Below are 22,894 nucleotides of genomic sequence, written 5' to 3' on the forward strand. Positions count from 1 at the left end.
CACCATTTCGACGAGATAACGGTTCTTCCGTTCTGCCACGCCATTCTGCTGAGGACTGTATCCTGCTGTGAATTGCGCCTGTATGCCGTGACGTTTATAAAAGTCCTTCAGCTTATGTCCACGGTATTCTCCTCCTTGATCAGATCGGATAATTTTCGGATTGCGACCGAAAATATTCTTTACCATCAATACGTATTCTTCGATCTTGCTGGCAACGTCTGATTTGTTCTTAAGGAAGTAAAGAACACAATACCGAGAATAATCGTCGATCAATGTCATGAAGTATCGATATCCGGTAACGGAGGGTGTTTCTACTGGCCCACAGACATCTGTGTGTACGAGATCCATCGGAGCATTCGTCGATGAAAAAGATTCCCTCGGGAATGGAGTACGCACACTTTTACTTTTCATGCAGCATTCGCAGGGTTCATCAACGCCGCAGTGTACCATTTTGTATCCGGTGACAAGGTTTTCTCTGGACAGACGGTCAATTGCTCTGATCTCGCGGTGCCCGAATCTTTTGTGCCATACGTGCTCACAGTCTATGTTGTGGTGGCTTTGTGTCGCTAGCACGGCCCTGCAGGATTGCTTCAGTACATATAGGCCGTTAACTTCATATGCACAAGCGACGGTCGTATTTCCCAACGTGATTCGACATCCTATTCGATCGTCAAATGTTACTGTTGCACCTTTCTGGATGATTTGCGACACCGACAGCAGGTTTAGAGTCAAATTTGGTGTATATAAAGCATCACTTAGTTTAACCTCCCTGGGCTCTCCTTTCTCGTTGCATAGTGTTACCATCGCGGTACCCTTGCCTTTGACTGGAGCCTGTTTTCCATCTGCCAGCCTCACCCATTTTACATCGCTGCTTCTTAATTCGCTGAAACAATCCCGGTCTGCAACGGTGTGGCTGGATGCACCAGAATCTACAACCCAAATTTTGCTTTTATTATCCGTTTCACTTACCCCTGCAAACGCAAATGATACGCTGTCGTCCTTCTTCTGTGGTTTGCCACGGCTGCTGCTTCTATCAGACGCCCGAACCGATTGTGGACAATTCGGCTTCGTGTGGCCCGTCTTGTTGCACCGGTAACACACGATCGGCCTTCTCTGCTTGCTATGTCGTCCGATGCCAACCTCCAGCACGGAATCCGTTGTTACCTCGCGTTGCTTGTCGGCCTCGTCGATCAGCTTACTCTTCACGAGCTCCATTGTGAGATCGTCGTCTGCGCGAGCCTCCAAAGCGGTGGAGAGTGTGGCGAAGGAGTTTGGCAGGCTCCGCAGAATCATCGCGACCCTGAGGTTTTCTGGCAACTCCTGTCCAGCATTTCGCAGCTGCTCGAACAAATCTTCCATTTTAAATATGTGTTCGACCATATCTTCGCCATCCGAGTATCGCTTATCACAAATCCTTTTTAGGAGTGAAACTTTTGAGGTTAGAGTTGTCTTGCGATGATGGTTCTGTAGCGACAACCAAGCCTCGCGTGCCGTCCTCGAAGCACGAATTAACCCGTGTTGGTTGTCCTCTATCAGCAAACCGATTGTCGCCCTGGATTTTAGAACACCAGCGTCCCATGTAGCCTGCGATTCGCCATCCGGTTTGACACCCGGTTCTACGAAACGCCAAAGCTCCTCCCGGACGAGTAACAGCTCCACCTTAAAACGCCAACTGTTGTAGTTGCTGTTATTCAGCTTTGTTATGTTGAATCGGCTACCCTCCATTTTCGACATCGACTCAAAAAAGATTTACAGCGGATAAAACGGTGTGCGCTGGGCCCATAACCTGTTAGAATACGCTATAATAAGTACGCAGCACTTTTCTACTCGACTCGTCACACGCTTGGTTTTATTCTCTCACACATGTATACAATGACGCTTTGCGTATCAAAACGGAAGTAGTTAGAATGACAGAAGAAATGTCATTTCGTTATTATGTCGTCTGCGTTGCACAGTGGGTGATCCCATGTCCAACACAGATTGGCCTGATCAGGGAATGCACAACGGCAAAGGATTCATGGCAAGTGTTGAAGAACTACCATGAAAAGGCTTCGGAAATCTTCCTCTTCAAACGTTTGACGCATCTTGAACTCAGTGAAGGAGGGAGTATGGAAGAACACATTCGGAAGTTCTCCGAATTACTTTAACGGCTTGCTTCGTCAAGCGACCCGATACCGAAAAAGTGTATAGTAGCGATGCTATTGAACTCACTACCACCTTCATACGATCCTCTCGTCACAGCGTTGGAGCAAAGGTCGCTAACGGAACTTACTTTGGAATTAGTGAAAACAAAACTGCTTGCCGAGGACGAGAAACGAAAGGAACCCAACCAGCAATTGGACCACACCCATCCATTTTTTATTCGGATCTCTCGTTCTGGCCTACATGCGACGCGAGATAAAAAATCGAACACACACGTGATACACACGCAAAATCACGGTACGCGATCCACGCCCTCCATCGCGCGTATACGGATATCGCAACGCACCAACACATTCAAAGCAACCGACCGACAACGCGTGTGTCGACAGGTACCTGTGTACTGTGCTCGCGTCTGCCGACTTAGAGTTAAATTTTGTCCTTGCAGCTTACGCGCCTATGTACGCATAGGCGAACACATTCAAAGCGACCGACCGATAACGCGTGTGTCGACAGGTACCTGTGTACTGTGCTCGCGTCTGCCGACTTAGAGTTAAATTTTGTCCTTGCAGCTTACGCGCCTATGTACGCATAGGCGAACACATTCAAAGCGACAGACCGATAACGCGTGTGTCGACAGGTACCTGTGTACTGTGCTCGCGTCTGCCGACCTAGAGTCAAATTTTGTCTATTCAACCTCTCATTTAAAGCGTCCAACTGACTGGCGTGTGTGGATTTCTGCATTTAATCGTACTTAAATTATTATTTATTTATAAACCATCGGTTGTAAAGTATTGGCAACACTTTAACTAAACAATTGGAACACTTTTTCCTAAAATATTTGAAGGACAAGCGCACAAATTCAATGATCAAAACTAGGTATAATTTGATACATTCGAAGACATTGCTTTGTGGCGATCGGTAACACATGGGAGTATTTAACAATAGCAGGAAAAGTTTAAGTGTTAGATACATACATTGTTCTACAAAGTGGTTAAGAATAAGAAATGTAGTTTTTCTATACATATTAGTGGTGATTTTTCCATAATTTTTACATATTTTTAAGAATAACTAGAAAAGTAGCAGAGATAGATAAAAATGATGTTCTACAAAAATGTAAAGAATAAAATAATATATCTTTCTATGGTGTTTGAAAAGTTCTAAAACTTATACCAAAAATTTTTTTACATTATTTTGCAATGCAAAAATTATTTCAAAATGCCTTAAATTTTATGTTTTATTTAAAAACAGCCAATCGCCAAGCCATTTGAATGTTTTTCAAAATTTTCAATGACAAAAATCCTTCCCGTTAGGCTTTGTTTATAAACCGTTAGCAACGCACGTGAGCCAAGCTACTCGCGCGACCCTGAAGGATGTACCTATTGCTGCTGCTCGACCGACTTAATCCAATATTCTCTTTCATTACAGCACTATCGCCACGCAAATATATGGGGAAAAAGAGTATCATTCTCTGATAACGGCTCTCACGAGAGAGCCAGAGAGTGGTGCTAGTTCCCCCACCCCCCTTTTTTTTTGCATAGAATCATATTTTTGCTACGATCCGGCGTAGGTCCACACGCTGCAAAAGCCGCCGGGCGACTGAAGCGGGCGTGGTTACGCGCCGCTTTATATACCATGCGGTGAGAGTGTGTGCGTGAAGGTCGAAGTTCGTCTTCCTGTCGGTTGTCTACTCGAAAGATACTTGACTCAAAACTTGACTATGAGAACAACAGAAACTCGACCAAGAGACTCCGCCTTTGTATGACTGGGGTACGCGATCCACGCCCTCCATCGCGCGTATACGGATATCGCAACGCACCAACACATTCAAAGCAACCGACCGACAACGCGTGTGTCGACAGGTACCTGTGTACTGTGCTCGCGTCTGCCGACTTAGAGTTAAATTTTGTCCTTGCAGCTTACGCGCCTATGTACGCATAGGCGAACACATTCAAAGCGACCGACCGATAACGCGTGTGTCGACAGGTACCTGTGTACTGTGCTCGCGTCTGCCGACTTAGAGTTAAATTTTGTCCTTGCAGCTTACGCGCCTATGTACGCATAGGCGAACACATTCAAAGCGACAGACCGATAACGCGTGTGTCGACAGGTACCTGTGTACTGTGCTCGCGTCTGCCGACCTACAGTCAAATTTTGTCCATGCAGCTTACGCGCCTTGCAGCTCAGCATATGCGGCTCGAAGCCCACATATTCAACCTCTCATTTAAAGCGTCCAACTGACTGGCGTGTGTGGATTTCTGCATTTAATCGTACTTAAATTATTATTTATTTATAAACCATCGGTTGTAAAGTATTGGCAACACTTTAACTAAACAATTGGAACACTTTTTCCTAAGATATTTGAAGGACAAGCGCACAAATTCAATGATCAAAACTAGGTATAATTTGATACATTCGAAGACATTGCTTTGTGGCGATCGGTAACACACGGGAGTATTTAACAATAGCAGGAAAAGTTTAAGTGTTAGATACATACATTGTTCTACAAAGTGGTTAAGAATAAGAAATGTAGTTTTTCTATACATATTAGTGGTGATTTTTCCACAATTTTTACATATTTTTAAGAATAACTAGAAAAGTAGCAGAGATAGATAAAAATGATGTTCTACAAAAATGTAAAGAATAAAATAATATATCTTTCTATGGTGTTTGAAAAGTTCTAAAACTTATACCAAAAATTTTTTTACATTATTTTGCAATGCAAAAATTATTTCAAAATGCCTTAAATTTTATGTTTTATTTAAAAACAGCCAATCGCCAAGCCATTTGAATGTTTTTCAAAATTTTCAATGACAAAAATCCTTCCCGTTAGGCTTTGTTTATAAACCGTTAGCAACGCACGTGAGCCAAGCTACTCGCGCGACCCTGAAGGATGTACCTATTGCTGCTGCTCGACCGACTTAATCCAATATTCTCTTTCATTACAGCACTATCGCCACGCAAATATATGGGGAAAAAGAGTATCATTCTCTGATAACGGCTCTCACGAGAGAGCCAGAGAGTGGTGCTAGTTCCCCCACCCCCCCTTTTTTGCATAGAATCATATTTTTGCTACGATCCGGCGTAGGTCCACACGCTGCAAAAGCCGCCGGGCGACTGAAGCGGGCGTGGTTACGCGCCGCTTTATATACCATGCGGTGAGAGTGTGTGCGTGAAGGTCGAAGTTCGTCTTCCTGTCGGTTGTCTACTCGAAAGATACTTGACTCAAAACTTGACTATGAGAACAAAAGAAACTCGACCAAGAGACTCCGCCTTTGTATGACTGGGATACGCAGTACACAGGTACCTGACGACACACGCGTTGTCGGTCGGTCGCTTTGAATGTGTTCGCCTATGTGTACATATGTATATATGCGTCGCATGTAGGCCAGAACGAGAGATCCGAATAAAAAATGGATAGGCGGAGTCCAATTGCTGGTTGGGCGTGCATCAGAGGAAACAAAATGGTGGTGCTGGTGAAGTGAAAAAATGCTTCTATTGTAATAAGCCGGGACATTTTAAAAAAGAATTGTAGATTGCTAAAAAGGCAAAATACAAAAAAGGCAAATACTGCGACTCTCTCAAACGTTGCGGTCGCATGGAACGTGGGCAAACGTGAGTCCAGTGAATGGTATATGGATAGTGGTGCTTCGAAGCACATGACTTCACGTAAAGATTTCTTCAGAAATCTGGAAACAACGCAAATTACAAAAGTTTTACTGGCTGATGGACAAACAGCCGAAGTAGCTGGTATCGGTAGTGGTAGGATAAATTGTCTAACCGACAATGACGAAACACAAATTATTGATATTTCGGATGTTTTGTATGTTCCTAGTTTAACTGCTGGATTGATCTCCGTTAGTGAGTTGACTAAAAAGGATTTTAAAGTGATATTTTCTAATGATCAATGCATTGTGTACAATGCAAAAAGAAAATCTGTAGCAATGGCAAAGGCAGTAGGAAACTTATACAAACTATGTACACTTGAATCTGCGTTGCAAACAAAAGATTGTGAACACACGTGGCATAGGAAAATGGGACATCGTGATATTCAAGCGATTAAAAGGATTTTCAAAGATGGTGAAATGAAAACAAAGTTTCTTGAATGTAAAAAGGATTTACCATGTAGATGTTGCATGAAAGGGAAAATGAGCAGATTACCATTTCCAAAAGTAGCCGAATCAAAAACCCAGAATCCGCTGGAGATTATACACACCGATTTAAGTGGTCCATTAGAGAGTACACCTAGCGGAAATAGATATTTCATTACATTCATAGACGATTACACTAGAATGGCATTCGTTTTCCTAATCCAAAACAAATCAGAAGCTGCGTTGAAAATACGAGAATTTATTGCGTTTTGTGAAACACAATTTGGTAAGAAACCGCAGATTATTCGTTCCGATGGAGGTGGCGAATATACAGGGCATGAGATACAAAAGTTCCTCAGACAAAAAGGGATTATAAGCCAATTCACAGTACCTTATTCGCCGCAGCAAAATGGGGTCGCTGAAAGAAAAAATAGAACCTTAAAAGAAATGGCATTGTGTATGTTGGAGGATGCTCAGTTAGAAAAGCGTTTTTGGGGAGAAGCTGTACGAATGGCAGCATACATTCAAAACCGCATTCCAACTCGTGCGACAAATATATCTCCCTACGAAAAATGGTTCGGGAGAAAGCCTTCTTACGATCACTTTAGAATTTTTTGTTCTGAAGCATATGTCCACATACCAGAGGAAAAACGAAGAAAAGTGGAACCAAAAGCAGTAAAACTAATTTTTATTGGGTATTCCCCCGAACATAAAGCATATCGTTTCGTAGACAGGATAACGAATAGATTAACGATAAGTCGAGATGCTAAGTTTGTTGAAAATGTAGAGCACAATATTGAAATATTTGCAAAATGCGATAACAGCAAAAAAAACAATTATCAGGAGGAAAAGTCTATTCATACAGATGATGATGAAGTCCCAAGCGAAGAGTTATAAATCTCTTTCGGATGAGCTAGAAAACGACAATTCAAATAACTCTCATGATGAAACAGTTGTAGTTGTTGAAAGTGAGGATCAAAGGACTAAAAGAAAAACAAGAGGAATACTGCCGAAAAGGTTTGATGATTACGTTATGTTGAGGCCAGGAGTGTAGAAACAGCTTCAGTTACGGGCCGGGGAAAAAATGACAGCTGTCATTTGTAATGTCCAGGCGTTGCACCAGTGTGCCATAGAGAGAGAATAGGATAAAAACGATTGCGCGAGGAAAAGTGGGGCTTTTTTCCAATCGAGTAGGCTAGGGACCAATCGGACCAAATTTTGATCCACGGCTTACGCGGAAGAATTTCACCCTCGGCATTCGGCTTACGGGGTAGAACCTCAGCTTACGGCTTACGCAGTAGGATATCAGTTTGATCGGCACACGGCTTACGCGGTATAATATCAGTTTAACGGTCTTCACACTTACGCAAAAACAGCAATAGAATCCATCAACAAATCTTATAGCAAAACAGTTCAGTGCAGTTTACACCACTACATATCTCAACATGTACAATAGTTTGTGAAATAAACGTTTGAAATAGAAGCAAAAGCCAGTTACAAAATTTCCGTAAATTAGCGGAGCAACAATTTCAAAATTTTTGGTTGGTTGTTCAATAGCGAGTGGAAAAAGCGGTTCGGACAGCCAAGTGAATCGAAGAGAAAAGCGCGTGCCAAATTTCGGCTGATGCAACAGTAGAAAAGGACGTGTCGAAAAATTCGATGAATTGTGCGTGAACGAACAAGTTTAGACGGACACAGACTCTGGACGGCCAAGTGATACGAAGAGAAAGTGCGCGTCTGTAATCGGCCCAGGTAAGCGGCGCGTGAATGGAGCGTAGCGAAAATTCGTAGAATTGTGCGCGGACGGATAAGTTTCGTTTAGAACACGAAGAGAAAGTGCGCGTCTTTAAGCGGCCAATGCAAGCGGCTCGTTTAGGAGCGTAGCAAAAATTCGTAGAATTGTGCGCGGACAATTAAGTTTCGTTAGAACATCGAAGAGAAAGTGCGCGTCTATAAGCGGCCCATGGAAACGGCGTGTTTAGGAGCGTAGCGAAAATTCGTAGGATTGTGCGCGGACGGTTAAGTTTTCAAAAGGATACGAAGAAAAGTGCGCGTCGATAAGTGGCCCACGTAAATAGCGCACAAAGGAGCGTAACGAAATTCGTAGAATCGTGTTGTGCGCGAACGAGCTCGTGTACTTTCGGGTGAAAGAAGAGTTGCAAGAACAAGAAGGGGGACATTGCGCGCCCTACAGTTCGTGGAACACATCAAAGAACAGGAACAGCACTGTTTGGAATTGGGCGAAGTGAACGATCGTGTGTAGGAACAATAGATTTCCGGTGCGCGTCGTACAGCTCGAGTACCAACAAGAAAGAGTGTATCTCTCGCGTGTGTGTGTTTGAAAGGGAAGGGTTTGAAATGACAAGAAAGAACAAGCCGGGAAAAGCGAGTCAAAGCGAGAGCGTAGCAACAGAAGCAGCTTCCATGAGTTGTACCGAGAATACAACGGAACAGCAAACGGCTATGGAGCAGCGAGTCGATCGAGTTCCTCCTGAAAGTATTGCTGCGCAGATAGCTCGTTTCGAAACGGAGTTAGAAATGCAGCGACAAATGCACGAGTCACAATTAAAGCATGAGGAGGAAATCAAGCGTCGTGAAAATCTATTTCAGATTGAAATAGAAAAAAATACGCTTCGATCCGGATGCACCCAAAGCAGCTTCTACTCCCAACCCTGAGGACAATGCTTTGCAAAACGAAATCGGACTCGCATCGGCCCAACGAGCAGCTCGGAAAGCTATCAACACCAAGCTTCCGAAGTTTAATGGTAATTTGCAGCAATGGCCGCTGTTTTACAGCAGTTATACGCATACCACGCAGGCTTGCGGGTTTACCAACCTAGAAAATCTGACTCGATTGATAGACAGCCTACAAGGACCGGCACTGGAAGCTGTGAAAGGACGATTGATTCTACCGCAATCTGTACCCGGCGTAATAGAGGACTTGAAAGCACTTTTCGGTGCTCCTGGGAAATTGCTGAAAGGACTGTTGCAGCAAGTGAGGCAGACACCAGCTCCTAATGCAGATAAGTTGCAAACATTTATTACATTCGGGATGAAAGTGAAGCAATTGAGAGATCATATTGTTGCTAGCGACCTAACGGATCATATGAACAATCCGTTATTAGTTGAGGAATTGATGGAAAAACTTCCTCCTAGATACCAGTTGGATTGGGTTGAATTTAAACGCAACAAAGAAAAGGCTTCTCTTTTGTTGTTTGCAGATTTTATGAGCAAGTTGGTGAAAGACATCAGTGAAACAGGAGTGAGTCTGCCCACATCTTCATCGGTCACACAGTACAGAGTTCACAACGCGTCAGAAGGCAACATTGATAAGAGGCTTCGCTGGATTTGCAACAACTCGGGACATATGCTACGCAATTGTCATAAGTTTCAAAAGATGTCCTTAACTGAGAGGTTGCAGCTTAAGACCCAGCTAAAGTTATGTGAAAAGTGTTTGCGACGCCATTTGCTTGGAACGATGCCAATCTAATCGACGCTGTGATGTTCCAGGTTGTCAGGCCTCACATCATCCTCTATTTCATCGGGTCGTGGAAACACTTCAACTTCAAAGCATCGAGAAAGAAAGCGTGCGTCGGAACGTTATATTTGGTACCTTACCGGTGACGTTATACTACGGTGATCAACAGGTGGACACGGTGGCGTTTGTGGTAGAGATGGGAAAATATGAACGAACCTGGTGGAACGGTTCCGCTCCATCACTGGAGTGAACGACACCAGGTTCAAAACATTTTGCTCCTCAGTTCCAAAATTCACTCCTTGGAACGGCTCAAAAATTCACTCCTTGGAACGGCTCCGAAATTTCACTCCTACGAACAGTTCCACAGTTCACTCCTACGAACAGTTCCATAGTTCACTCCTAGGAACGGCTCTAAATTTCACTCCTAGGAACGGAACCAAATTTCACTCCTTGGAACGGAACCAAATTTCACTCCTATGAACGGCTCCAAAATTCACTCCTAGGAACGGATCGAAATTTCACTCCTAGGAAAGGATCGAAATTTCAGTCCTCGGAACGGTACCAAAATTCACTCCTAGGAACGGCTTGAAATTTCTCTCCTAGGAACGGTATCAAATTTTAATCCTAGGAACGGATCCAAATTTCAGTCGTTATAGTTTATAAGCTAGCCCGTGCATTTTGTTGTTGTGAAATTTATCACTCGTGGGTTTTGTTGTGAAATTTATCTTCGTGTTAATTTGTTAATTTGTTAGAACGTTGTATGAAGATTAAGAATGCATATGAGTTTAATTGGTATGCATCCAATGTTAATTTTATGTTAAATAAATTTAATGCATCCAAGTAATGTTAAATTATTATAAATGTAAGATAAATGAAATGTATAAATATATGAATAATAGTGATATAATATTATGCACATGTTTTGCGATTATCCCATTTTCTAAGGTCCAACAACATTATCCTTTGCATTTTTTTCCAATTGCTGGATGGTCTGATTTGCGCAGTTCATGGGTCCTTTCCGTATCATAGTGTCATGCAAAATTTCGCAACATTTTTGTCTTACCTACTTCTTCCTTGAAAACTTTATAACAATTCGTATCAGTGGTGGATCTAACGGTGGGCGGAGTAGGCGGCCGCCAAGGGCCTCGTCGAATGGAGGGGGGGGGGGGTGCTTTTTAGTAGACAAAGGTGTATAGAATGTATGTCAGAAAGCGAAGAATAGAGGGGCCCCGAGGAGTACAACAAGGGACCCCGCGAAAAAAAATGTTCGCGACCCCCCCCCCCCCAGCATTTAATTTGAGGCCCCGACTATCATTCCGCCTAGGGCCTCCAAGGGGATTGATCCGCCACTGATTCATATGCATTGTTTACCACGTTGAGCGGCACGTCGTTCACATGAGCCCGAGCCCGACAGAAAATCATTCTTTGTCACGCTTGCACTTCCACTTTGCGAAGTTCTTCACTGTTTTTGACTATGTCAATGCGGTTACGCCCAGGGGGAATGGTAGGGAACTGCGCTAGGTCAACAAGATTTTAGGAAGTGTTCTCGGCTGCGCGGATGGATTGGCCGAGTTTCCTTTTGAAAGGATTTTTTTATGTAGATCGAGCGTTCGAGCAACGAAATCAACACTTTGTTGACGGGGGACGGACATGTCCGTCCTCGCTCAGCCGAACGTTGTTCACGGGTGACGGGCATTTTCGTTCTCGCTTAGCCGAACGTTGTTGACGGGGAACGGACATGTCCGTCCTGAAGACCGGCGCATCGATGAAAGACGCGTGCGCACATACATGCACACGGGCTATTTCTGATTGTGTAGTTGTTTTCTGTGTTGTGTGTGTAACCCGCGAGGTAGAACATTTTACGAAAGATATTTATTTAACCAGAAATGCCGATCCTCTTAACTGGTGGAAGCAAAATAAAATATTTTATCCTAACTTACATAATCTCATGCTGAAACGGTTGTGTGTTCCAGCTACATCTGTTCCATGCGAGAGAATTTTCTCTAAAACAGGGCAACTTTCCACCGAGCGTAGAAATAGATTAAAGTCCAAAAAAATCGAAGAATTGATTTTTCTGAATTACAATTACGGTAGGTAAGAGTTTGGCAAAAATTCAAAAAGGAATTAAAAGTGATGTCATTTTTTTAATGTTACATGTAAAACAACTTAAACGGTATATTATATTATATTTATTGCCGAAAGCAATATTGATCCCCCCCCCCCCCCCCACCGGTCTGCAGGGCATACATCAGGCTCATACATTTTTTTTTGTAGGACCAGGTTCAAAAACCTGTTGGAGTGATTCCGCTCCTTTCCAGGAGTGAACGTTTTCAAACCGCTCCTTTTTTTTTGGAACTTTTCCCATCACTATTAACTGCTCGAGAAATGCAACTAGCTGAACGGACTATCATCAGAGAGGTGCAAAGGTGTACGTATCCCGAGGAATATCGCTTGCTGATGGATCAAACCACTGCCACCAGCCACAGAAGGGCATTGTCTCGCAACAGCCGTCTGGTGAAACGTAGTCCTTATATGGATAATGATGGAATACTACGCGTCAAAGGCAGAATCGATGCCTGCAGTCATGCGTGCTACGATACCAAGAGACCGATCATCCTACCAAAAGTTGGCAAAGTCACCGATCTCATTGTAGACGATTATCACCGTAGGTATAGGCATCAAAATCACCAGACGGTTATCAACGAAGTACGACAAAGATTTGATGTCCCCGCGTTAAGAACAGCATGCCATAGAGTGAGAACCAATTGCCAGTTCTGTAGACTGCGTAAAGCTGCTGTATGCGAGCCCATGATGGGAGATTTACCCGTGGCGAGATTATCGCCGTTTTCACGCCCGTTTAGCTACACCGGAATCGACTACTTTGGACCGTTCATTGTGGCTGATGGACGGAAGACGCAAAAACGATGGGGGGTACTGTTTACCTGTCTAACGGTGCGCGCTATCCATATTGAAACAGTTCCGTCGTTGTCGACCAGTGCGTGCATACTAGCGGTGAGGAATTTCATAGCTCGTCGTGGAACGCCGGTGGAAATCTACTCGGATCGAGGAACAAATTTTGTCGGAGCGAGCCGCGAACTTCGAGAGGCCCTAAAAGAAGTAGACATGGATGAGATGATCGAGACGATGAACTTACCGAACACTCAATGGGTCTTCAATCCGCCAGCCGCACCACACTTTGGGGGAGCGTGGGAGCGATTAATCCGGACGGTCAAGCAGACTTTACACAACATCCGATTCACGCGACACCCAACGGACGCGGTACTCAGCAGTTGGCTGATCGAAGTCGAGCATATAGTGAACGCTCGTCCGTTGACGGATGTGCCAATTGATAGTGAGGAGGATGAACCAATAACCCCAAATCACTTGCTTTTAGGTTCATCAGCTGGAGTAAAGCCGTTTGTGACTATAGACGACTCGCCGGACACGCTGCGCAACAATTGGAAAACGTCACAAATCTACGCGAATACATTTTGGCGAAAATGGGTGGCAGCCTACCTTCCTACCCTGACCCGAAGGACAAAGTGGTATCAGCCCCGTGAACCGCTCAAGGAAGGAGACGTAGTCTTGATTGTGGATGAAACTCTCCCGCGCGGCTGTTGGCCAAAAGGGCGAGTAATACGCGCAATACAATCGAAGGACGGTGCGGTTCGTCGAGTACACGTGCGTCTAGCGAACGGAACGACGTGCGAACGACCGGCGGTTAAGATAGCAGCTATTGACATCGACAGACAGGGAAGTGCTTTGAAAAGTCAAAACACTGGGGGCCAGTGTTGACAACCATCAACGTCGATGACAGCCGGTTTGACATAAAGCGCGGGCGTGAGTGAATCTAGCCCTGAGTGGAGAAAGTCCGGCGCGCTCACTCACACACGAAGGAAAAGGGATGACCTGTTGGCAAAGGCGATGACCGGAGGACACGCGTGGAATCAGGCGAACTGGGCCCCAGTAACAAGCCAACCGCGCTAAAGAACACGCTTGATTTTTTTAATCCTTTCCCGTGAGCCTACGATTAAGGTATTAAATAAAGGTGTTGCGAACGCAACTTGTCGGCTCCTCGACGACCGTTGATAAAAACCGTTGATAAAACGACACTATTCCACTTTAGAAAATACACTACGTTTATTGTAATCGCGTATCCCTAACTTTAGTGGTAGCTTAGTAGCAGGCTTAGCAGAAGCTTGGAAGAAGCTTGGAAGCTTGGAAGTTTTAAAAAACGCGGTATTTTTTCGGTCTTCGCAACAAGAGAGCGAGCTGGCCCTACGCGCGTGCCTTATATAGATTTTCTCCCGCGATGGCCGTTGCGCCTTCGGTTTAACGCGATCGTTGCCCTTTAGATTCGATCTTCGAATTCTGTCGAATCTGTCACCTTGACGCCCAAGGTCCTTACAATATCAACATGATCCCTGACAGCTCTCTGTTTCGCAATCTGGTCTAATTGTGTAACGTGTTGTGTTTTGTCGGCACGGTTACAACGTAACATTCTCCCCACCGGTATGCCGCTTTAGTGGTCTACCACCGTTGTGCCGACGTCTAATAACGCGATATTAACTGCTGGTCGCTCTAATAAACCGCTTATCGTTTGCACCGTCACGCGTCGCACCTGATTGTCGGTCGTACGACACACCTTTACAATCCGTCCCCTAGGCCAGCAGTTTCTTGGGTTGTTTCCGTCTGCGATCAACACCAGATCCCCTTCCTCCAGCGGCTTCGTCGGTTGGTACCATTTGGTCCGTCTGGTCAGCGTCGGTAGGTACTCGTTTACCCATCTTCTCCAGAATATATCGGCAAACTGTTGTGCTGCCTTCCAGGACCTACGTATGGACGGAACAGAATCGTCGAACGGTAGCGGTGGCTTGCTTCCATTTGAGCTACCTAAAAGGAAGTGGTTTGGCGTTAGTGGTGGATCGGTTTCATCTTCAACCGGAACGTCTGTCAAAGGCCGCGAGTTTACAATCATCTCGACTTCATTCAACCTTGCACGGAGTAGCTCGTCGACGGGATGATGAGGGAGATCGAAGGAGGAAAGCGTTTTCTTCACTGATTGAATCAGTCTCTCCCATGACCCACCAAAGTGGGGCGATGCCGGGGGGTTAAATACCCATTTCGTCCCTGGGTGCGTGAATTCTGTCATCAGCCGATCGGTCTCTATCAAGGCAGACGCTTCCTTTAGCTCACGTGATGCGCCTACAAAGTTGGTGCCCCGATCGCTCACGAACTCCAGTGGCGTTCCTCTCCTGGCAATGAAATTTCGGATCGCCAATATACACGAGTCAGCAGATAGACTGCTCGCAACCTCGATGTGAATGCCTCTGGTGGTGAGGCAGGTGAACAAAACTCCCCACCGTTTTTCGTTTCTCCTGCCCACTGCGACTATCATCGGTCCGAAATAGTCGATTCCGGTGTAGGAGAAGGGTCGCTGATAGGCAGCCAGCCGTTGATATGGGAGGTTTCCCATCGCCGGATTCTGTGGAAGCGCATGACGCACTTTGCAGTACTGGCAACTGCGTCTTACTCGGCTGTAAGCAACTTTCAGTCGTGAGAGATGAAACTTCAGCCTGATCTCGTTCATCGCCGTTTGGTGGTTCGCGTGTCGATATTTTTCGTGGTACCAACTAATCAACAGATCGGTCTCGTAGTGGTGATTGGGAATGATAATAGGTCTTTTGGCGTCATCGCCTACCCACACACACTTGTCGATCCTTCCCATCATACGGAGGACTCCTTGATTGTCGATTAGAGGGCTCAGCTTGTACAACGGGCTCGATTTCTTCAGTGGTTGCCGCCATGGATGTTTTTGCAGCTCACTATCGCTCAACAATCGAATATCATCTGCATATTCATCCTTTTGGATTTGCCTATAAATGGCATATTCCGCACTTTCTAGTTCCTCTTGCGTTAGCGCTCCCGATTGCCTGGCCTGTTTAGATTTTCCTGCGCGGGTGTTGCGTATAAAACGGTAAATATATGCAACCGTTCTTTGTAGCCTCTGCCACTTAGAAAATCGAGCGAAATCAATAACCGGTGCGTTAAGTGCGTGGTGTAGTAAGTGGTGACGCACTTCCTCGTCTGTTTCTCCTGGCTGCATTTTTGTGTCCGGCCACTCTCTGGATGGGCTCCATAGGAAATCAGGTCCACGGAACCATCTGCTACTTGGGCTGAGGTCTGGTAGCTTCTGCCATTTCGTACCCTCATCGGCTACGTTAGATTTGGTGGGTATCCAGTTCCAATCAACAGCGTTAGTGGTTTCGACGATCTCGCTTACTCGTACAGCAACAAATTGGCTGTATCTTCGATGGTCCGCATTTATCCAGCACATAACAGTCTTAGAATCGGTCCAGAATACTTCTCGCGCAAAATGTAGACGATGCGATGCTCGTATTGTGTTTGCTAAACGCGCTCCTATTACTGCAGCCTGTAGCTCCAGTCGGGGTATAGATGTAAACGTTAAAGGAGCGACCTTTGTTTTCGAACCCACCAGTGCACACTCTATCTTACCACTTTCTTCAAACCTAAGATAGGCGATAGCAGCCATACCATTTTCGCTGGCGTCACAAAAAACATGAAGTTCGACGTTCGAGTTTTTATCGGTCGTGGCTTGTCGGTAACATCTAGGAATGCTTACTGCCTGTATGTTTGGTAAAACGGATAACCAAATATGCCACTTATCGAGAAGAGTACCTGTGATTTCTTCATCCCAGGTGACCTTAGTGCGCCAGACTTCTTGCAGCAGAATCTTCAGGTACATTAAAAGGTGGCCGATTAATCCCATGGGATCGTAAATGGACATTAGGATCCGCAATATTTCTCTCTTTGTTGGTGCTTTCCCGTTGAGCAATGATTGTGGATGGTATCGCGGAGATATTTTAAAAGTGAACACATCCGTCTCCGTGTTCCACCACATGCCAAGCACCTTTTCCGTTGACATTTCCATTTCAATGGGCATGTCAATATCGCTGGAGTCATTCCCGTTCATCACACTCTTCACTCTGGTGGAATTAGACAACCAGTTGCGGATCTCGAACCCGCCTTGTGAATGGACGAAACGGACATCACGTGCGAGTTTAATCGCTTCCTCTTCTGTCTCTACGCTGGCGAGCATGTCATCCACGTAATGTTCGTATTTGATACACTCGACGGCTCGAGGGTATTCTTCTAGGAAACGGTCGGCATTTATATTTTTCACGTAATGTGCTGTGCTTGGCGAACATGCAGCTCCGAATGTCATCACACTTAGTACGTACTGTTCTGGTGGGCTACCGATTCTACCATCATTCCAGAAAAACATCTGGCTACGTTGGTCGCGCTCGTTCATACGGACCTGAAAAAACATTTCACGTATGTCTCCGGTCACCGCAATCTTATACTCGCGGAACTTGTAGAGGATGGTCAGTAGTCCAACGAGCTGGTCCGTTCCAGTAAGTAAAACTGAGTTCAGGCTAACTCCATTCACCTTCGCAGCGGCGTCGAACACAACTCGAACCTTTCCCGGTTTATTTGGGTTGATGACGGGGAAGATGGGCAAGTACCAATCGTTTGGCTCTTTGGTGCTTCGCTCAGTAGGGGTAAGCTTTCTTATATACCCCCGCTCTTCGTATTCTTTAATCTTGGCATGCATTGCCTTAGCCAGCTCTGGGTCACGGCGCAGCTTTCTCTCCAGACAGTCATGGCGTTTCAATGCCATAGCTCGGCTATCTGGTAGCTTAATCGTATCATACTTCCATAACAGGCCGGCCTCATACCGACCATCTATCAACCGAACTTTGGAGGCAAAAATGTTTAGTGCACGCTCTTCATCATCAGAACGCAGCTGTTTAACAGGATGGTACACTCCCAGCGACTCAAAGGAGAAGTATTTCCTTACTGCCAGATCCATCTCACTATCTCTTCTTTCATTGCAGGGGCAGATATGCACGTTCATGGACTTAGCACAATTCATTATCGCATCCTTCGATGTATGCTTATACGGACCATACACCACCCAACAAAGTCGTGTTTTGGAGGCGGCCGGCTCGTCCGCTCTGCCTTCTACGGTCTTTAGGATTTGGCTCAGGAAACAATTATCAAAGCCAATCAGTATTCTGGCAGAACTATTCTCATACGATGGCAATGGCAACCCTTTAAGATGATCGTATTCGACAGTTAGCTGGGACGGTGCTACTGATTGCTTACTAAGCCCGAGAGTACGCACTGTGTGTACAGCACGCATATTTCATTTCATTTCATTTTATTTGTCAAATTGTTTGCCACAAGGGCTATACAATTACTGAGGTCTTACAATCTAATAACATAAAGCTAAACACGAAGGGAACAAAGACGTGGAAGAAACAGAAAAAAAAAACTATACAAAGGACTGAAAGAGGGGAGGGTAAAACAAGACATTAAGGATTGGAAGACAAAAGACGGGAGCGGAAACTGTTTATAGTTATGTTGTGGTCGAACAGATCGCCCACCGAATTGAAGTCTGAGAGCGCACGTATCCACGGGTCGCTCAAAGAAAACCGCGTACGACGTAGGGGGATAAGGAGAGGAGGGCGAACGCGCAAGCGGTAGGAAGGGATGTAGTACGGGATAGCCGCCTGTAGGATAGGGGAGTCGATATTCGACAGGAGAATATTGGCGATAAACAACTCACGGGCATGACTGTGGCGAACCTTGAGGCTCTCCAAGCCCAGCAGCCGACACCTCAATGGATAGGAAGGCAAGGTCGCGCGAGGGTTGCCCAGGAAGCGCTTGGTGGCAAGACGCGTGAATTTCCGTTGCACCCTCTCCAACCTGTCCAACGCGGTGGCACCCACAGGCGACCAAACGACCGCGGCGTAGTCCAGAATAGGACGCACCCAGCAGCAGTACAGAGCCTTCAAGCACAGCGGATCCTGAACCTCAGACGCCATACGAAATATGAGGCCCAGCACCTTGCTGGCTCGCTCGATGACCGAGTTGAGTTGAGGCTCGAAAGACAGCTTGTCATCGAGCCACACCCCAAGGTCTTTAACAAGAGAGACTCGTGGGAGTGTGGAGCCACAGAGCTCGTAATGATGATTCCTGACTGGGGAGCGACCGAAAGAGATGACGCAGCACTTGTCGACACAAAGAATGAGACCGTTGGCAGTGCACCACCCAGCAAACGCATCAGCAAAGTGTTGAAGGGAGTGACAGTCATGGGACGAAGACACGGGAAGGAAGAACTTGACATCATCGGCATACAGCAGACACCCATCTGGAGGGAGAGAGCTGATGCAGTCCGAGATGAAAAGGGAAAACAATAAGGGACTCAGGACACTACCCTGAGGAACTCCCGACTTGCCGATGAATGGATCAGAGAGAACCCCTTCAACCCTTGCTCTGTAAGTGCGGCCTTCAATGAAGGAACGGAACCAGAGGAGAAGAGGCCCACCGAAACCAATACGCTCGAGCTTAGCCAGGAGCAGCCTATGGGACAAGCAGTCGAAGGCAGCCTTAAAGTCGGTGTAGATGGCATCGACCTGCCTACCAGCAATGAGGTTAGGGAACAGGACGAGCATCAACGACATCAGGTTCGACAGGGTGGACCGTCTCGGCATAAAGCCGTGTTGGGAAGATGGGATAAGCGGAGAGACGACGGGAAGAATAGCGGAATGGATGACAGATTCGAGGACTTTGGACGGTGCACAAAGGATTGAGATGCCTCGGTAATTGGAAGGGGAAGTTCGGCATCCCTTCTTGTGGATGGGAATCATCCAAGCAGATCTCCATAGAGCGGGAAAGACACCCGTAGTCACCGACCTTATGAAAAGGCGAGTTAAAACGGGAGCCACAGCCTCCTTAGCGTCTATGAGGGCGGAGGAGGGGATGCCATCAGGACCAGGGGAGAAGGAACGCTTCAGCTTGCTGAGGGCGGAGAGGACCAACGGAACATCACACTGGACGGTGCTGACGTTGATGGCGTCGCGGGGAACGCTCGATAGTCCGGACGAAAGAGATGCGGTCGATTGGTCGGGATCAACAAAAAGACCGCCAAAGTGACGGTATTGTAGGTACCAGGTGACCCTACACCTGATATCTTTACGGATAACTCGACTGACTCGTCCTCAACCCTGCTCTGGTTACCGGTCCACGAGATGCACAAGGGGCGAGGCTTGCCACTAATACCCAGCTCTTTTAAAAGACCGTGCTCCATGAAGGTAGCTGAGGATCCGTCATCCAGAAGCGCCATGGTATCCACCTGCGTACCGTTGCCGTGCAGAGTAACCGGAATGTATTTCAGCATTACACCCCCGGGCGGAACGGAGTGTACGTTGCAATTAGTGGTAACAGGACGCCCTTCCTGGCTGGTACTGGGTTTGGCCTGGTCGTTGCTAGGCGAATGCAGCAAGCGATGATGTCGACGCTCGCATCCATTTACCCCACACAAGGCATCAACTGAGCAAGCACCTGGGTGCTTGCGAAGACAAGTTCTACAAATGCCCTCACGCTTAATAAGCGTCCAACGAGCGTTAAGACTCATAGCCTGGAGTTTACCGCAGTCGGACAAATTCGCACACTTCTCCTGACACGCAACACACCGCTTGATGTCACTCTCAACCACTGATGATTTCGATGCTGGTTTTACGGTCAAACCTGTGGAATGAACATTTTGGTGAGCGTACTTACGGTCGTGTTGACGATTGGTACCATCATGTTTCATCTCCCTACGACCGCTAGTATGTTTCACTCCCCGGCTAGCTGCGCGGACTAGTTCCTTCACCCAATCGTTGAATGTCGCCAACGTGACATGCGCGCAGTCGTTTTGGTAGTAATACCAGTTCAGCCTCACGTAATTCGGCAGCTTGTCTACAAGTTCTTCCAGCAACGGACCTCCATCGAAGTAGCTGTGCAGACCGGAACCCGATATCGATGCACAGAAGTTCCGCACTGCTACGCCATAGTTCACCAACGCTTCAAAACAGTCATCCTTCGGGGGCGGCATGCGTCTTATGTTGGTCATCAGAGTGTTCACCACTATTTCCGGGCGGCCATAACACTCTTTCAGGATCTCGATGGCCTCGGGAATGCTATCCGGGTACAACAGGCAGCTTCCAACTGCTTCACGCGCCTTCCCTTTCAGGCACGCTTGTAACCGCAACATATTTTCACCGTTCGTATAGCCACATATCGCTGTAGAGTGCTCATAATAAGATATGAAAGCCATCCACTCTTTAGGGTCGCCACCGAATACTGGCAACTCTTTACTCGTGCACTTTCGTGCGGAGATTTGGCTTTGGTTAAACGACGGAAAAATGGTCGAGTTGCTGCGAACCGGTCGATGTATTGTTCGTTCGGGTTGCACTGGAACGAAACTAACGGATGGTCTATACGGCTCCGGTCTGTAAGGCTCTGCTCTATACGTTTCTTCATGCTGTCTTGCAATGCTCGTAGAAGCGTGTACGGAGTCTTCCAGCAGTCGTTTCTTTTCAGCCATTCGTCGTTGCTCACATCGATCAATTGCACGCAACCTTTCTTGGAGTAACTGATCTTCACACTGCTTATCTATTCTCTTCAGCTCTTCCTCGATCATAGTAGATCGTGCGGCGGGAATCCTTGCGGACGGATGCCCGTGCGGTGTCTCGATTGTATAGGGCGGGAGAGCATAATTCTGCTGGTGCATCGGCCTGCTAGCGGGTGCTTGAGTTCGAACCCCAGGATAATGCTGATTTACTTCCCCTATACGATCAGTATCGTGTAACCACTGACTTATTTCCTTCTCTTTCACAGCAATCGATGAGGTTGAATCAACCATAACATCAGCTATTTCGCGTTCGATTGCTCGCAGCTCGCGTTTGGCTTCACGAGCTCTCGTCACCAACTCGTTCAGGGTCTCGTTTCGCGTGCTTGATGCCCTCGAGGATGGCCGTCCAGCACCCATAGGCCTGGTTGTAGAATTGGCCAATGGGTCTATGCTGTTCCTGCCGGATCCGCGGCTGCTGCTTGGCCTGTAGTCTACGGAGGGGGGAAGCTGCTCCAGCCCTTCACAAATAGGCTCTCCTTGAGGCGGGATCGGCGTACGGGACATCCTATTCACAAGCTTCACTGGTGCACTCGCGATACTTTACGATGCCTGTTGGCTGGTTCAAATACGCGTCGTAATCACGAATTATACGCGTTTTTTAAAAAATGTTGCGAACGCAACTTGTCGGCTCCTCGACGACCGTTGATAAAAACCGTTGATAAAACGACACTATTCCACTTTAGAAAATACACTACGTTTATTGTAATCGCGTATCCCTAACTTTAGTGGTAGCTTAGTAGCAGGCTTAGCAGAAGCTTGGAAGAAGCTTGGAAGCTTGGAAGTTTTAAAAAACGCGGTATTTTTTCGGTCTTCGCAACAAGAGAGCGAGCTGGCCCTACGCGCGTGCCTTATATAGATTTTCTCCCGCGATGGCCGTTGCGCCTTCGGTTTAACGCGATCGTTGCCCTTTAGATTCGATCTTCGAATTCTGTCGAATCTGTCACCTTGACGCCCAAGGTCCTTACAATATCAACATGATCCCTGACAGCTCTCTGTTTCGCAATCTGGTCTAATTGTGTAACGTGTTGTGTTTTGTCGGCACGGTTACAACGTAACAAAAGGTATTAAGAAAAGTGAATTTTCTCGTGTCGCGTGTTTGTTGCCCTGTTGCGTTCGCAACAGTCTATTTCAACTAATTTCGTCCATCCAATACGAACTTTGTACTTTGCTATGTAGTTCTACCAGGAATGTGTTACCATGCAAAAACTGTTTATTTCAACTAATTTCGTCCATCAGATACTAACTTTGTACTTTGCTATGTAGTTCTACCAGGAATGTGTTACCATGCAAAAACTGTCTATTTCAACTAATTTCGTCCATCCGATACGAACTTTGTACTTTGCTATGTAGTTCTACCAGGAATGTGTTACCATGCAAAAACTGTCTATTTCAACTAATTTCGTCCATCAGATACGAACTTTGTACTTTGCTATGTAGTTCTACCAGGAGTGTGTTACCATGCAAAAACTGTCTATTTCAACTAATTTCGTCCATCCAATACGAACTTTGTACTTTGCTATGTAGTTCTACCAGGAATGTGTTACCATGCAAAAACTGTCTATTTCAACTAATTTCGTCCATCCGATACGAACTTTGTACTTTGCTATGTAGTTCTACCAGGAGTGAGTTACCATGCAAAAA

This window comes from Anopheles moucheti, chromosome 3 (genome assembly GCF_943734755.1).
Source record: "Anopheles moucheti chromosome 3, idAnoMoucSN_F20_07, whole genome shotgun sequence".
In the NCBI taxonomy this organism is placed as follows: domain Eukaryota; kingdom Metazoa; phylum Arthropoda; class Insecta; order Diptera; family Culicidae; genus Anopheles; species Anopheles moucheti.